The sequence below is a fragment of the Crocuta crocuta genome, unplaced genomic scaffold (genome assembly GCF_008692635.1).
Source record: "Crocuta crocuta isolate KB4526 unplaced genomic scaffold, BGI_CrCroc_1.0 scaffold650, whole genome shotgun sequence".
NCBI lineage: Eukaryota > Metazoa > Chordata > Mammalia > Carnivora > Hyaenidae > Crocuta > Crocuta crocuta.
In genome coordinates this window covers 961,526-963,577 of record NW_027532882.1, presented here as the reverse complement: position 1 = coordinate 963,577, position 2,052 = coordinate 961,526, and the positions used below count along the sequence as shown (strand labels likewise).

Genomic DNA, 2,052 nt, shown 5'->3' with positions numbered 1-2,052 from the left:
TTCTCCAAAGAAGACATCCAGATGGCCAACAGACACATGAAAAAAGACACATGATGACAACACCACTCATCATCAGGGAGATACAAATCAAAACCACAGTGAGATACCACCTCACACCTGTCAGAATGGCTAACATCAACAAGTCAGGCAACAACAGGTGTTGGCGAGGATGCAGAGAGAGAGGATCTCTTCTGCATGCTGGTGGGAACGCAAACTGGTGCAGCCGCTCTGGAAAACAGTATGGAGGTTCCTCAAAAAATTAAAAACCGAACTACCCTATGACTCAGCAATTGCACCACTAGGTATTTATCCAAGGGATACAGGTGTGCTGTTCCGAAGGGGCACACGCACCCCAATGTTTATAGCAGCGCTATCGGCAATAGCCAAAGTCTGGAAAGAGCCCGTGTCCACCGACGGATGAATGGATAAAGAAGATGTGGTGTGTATATACACAATGGAGTATTACTCAGCAGTCAAAAAGAATAAAATCTTGCCATTTGCAACTACACGGATGGAACTGGTAATATGCTAAGTGAAAGTAATCAGAGAGAGAAATATCCTATGACTTCACTCACATGAGGACTTTAAGACACAAAACAGATGAACATAAGGGAACGGAAGGAAAAATAATATGAAAACAGGGAGGGGGATGAAACATAAGAGACTCTTAAATACGGAAAACAAACAGAGGGTTGCTGGAGGGGGTGTGGGGGGGAGGGGCTAAATGGGGAAGGGGCATCAAGGAATCTACTCCTGAAACCATTGTTGCACTCGATGCTAACTAACTTGGATGCAAATTTTTTAAAAAATAAAAAATAAAATAAATAAAATAAAACTGGCTCAAAAGAAAACAAAAGAGCCTGGGTGAGCCCCGCGTGCACCCAGCGGTCTCTGCAGGCGCACTGCTCTGTCTACACCCCACGCCCGAGTCTACCTGGAGAGGCATCTACATAAGCACGTGCGAGGCGGCCGTGTCTCTGCGGACACCTCGTGCTCCCACTCCAGTGACGCGCTGGGGCCGTGTCTGCGCGTTTCCTCAGACTCCATGCTCGGTGCCTCAGGTCGGTGTGAAATCAGCTACGTGGGAGTGTTTACACCACTGGCGTCAGCACCTGCTGCATACACATCAGGGCTCCTCTCTCTCTCTCTCTCTCTCTGTGGGAGACGTGGCTGTTACACATTTACCAGAATGCCACGGGGACCCAGGTGCCTCGCTGTACCCCTGTAACCCCATGGGTACCCACATGTGAGCCAGGGTGGGTCCCTGGGGGTCCGACAGCCCATGTCTCTGTGGATACACGTGATCCGTGTGCCGCGGGTGAGGCCCTGGCACCCCTTCCTCCTCTGCACATGTCCCCACAGGAAGCCGCTGGGGTGGGGGCCAAGGTGCCGAGGCTCCCCGCCCCGCTCCCCACCACACCTCTGCTCGGGCAGCACCAGCTGAGCAGCAGGGGAGGGTCCCGGCTTCTAGAACCTGGCCGGGGCTGACCTCAGCCCGAGGAACCGGGCAGGCGGGCGGGCAGTTGAGAAAGAGGAAGCCGAGGCACAGTTGGGTCACCCTGTGGTTCCCGAGGGCCCCGCCAGCGCTCCCCCTGCGCCGTCTGGACGTCTCAGCCGTGGGTCGTGGGGGCCACGGAGCTGGTAGCCGGGCCGGGTGCCCACGGCAGTGAAGACAAGCCTGTCTCTGGTGAGTGACCATCACGGGGGCCTGGGGGACAGGCGGCCGACAGAGACAGAGTGGCAACGGGGCGGGGGGGTCCAGAGGGGCAGCAGATAGCCCCCCCCAGTTCCCTCCCTTGCCGCCAGCCTGCTTCCCGAGTGGGCGGGGATGACTGTTGGCCCCTCGTATCTGTTCTGCAGACGCCTGTGCTCCTGAAAGTTCACCCCCCACCCCGGGGCCTGGGGTCAGGGACACGTGCAGCGGACAAGATAGGAAGATAGAGCCTCCTTGTAGCCAAAGCCTGCTTAGGGGGCACAGGCAGGGGTGAGGGAGGGTGTTCCCTGGGGCAGAGTCCCCGCCCCAGGCAGGCTTCACTTCCTAAACTGGATGCG

General features: G+C 56.2%; 1 protein-coding gene across 1 annotated transcript in view; it reads left to right on the top strand.

The window, feature by feature from the left end:
• The first annotated feature begins 1,435 nt into the window (after positions 1-1,435).
• ARHGEF18 (Rho/Rac guanine nucleotide exchange factor 18) overlaps positions 1,436-2,052 on the top strand; it is an 82,440-nt gene continuing 81,823 nt past the window's right edge. The window contains exon 1 of the mRNA XM_077745720.1: positions 1,436-1,687. The gene's annotated coding sequence lies outside the window, so the exon portion shown is untranslated. The remainder of the gene's footprint in view (positions 1,688-2,052) is intronic.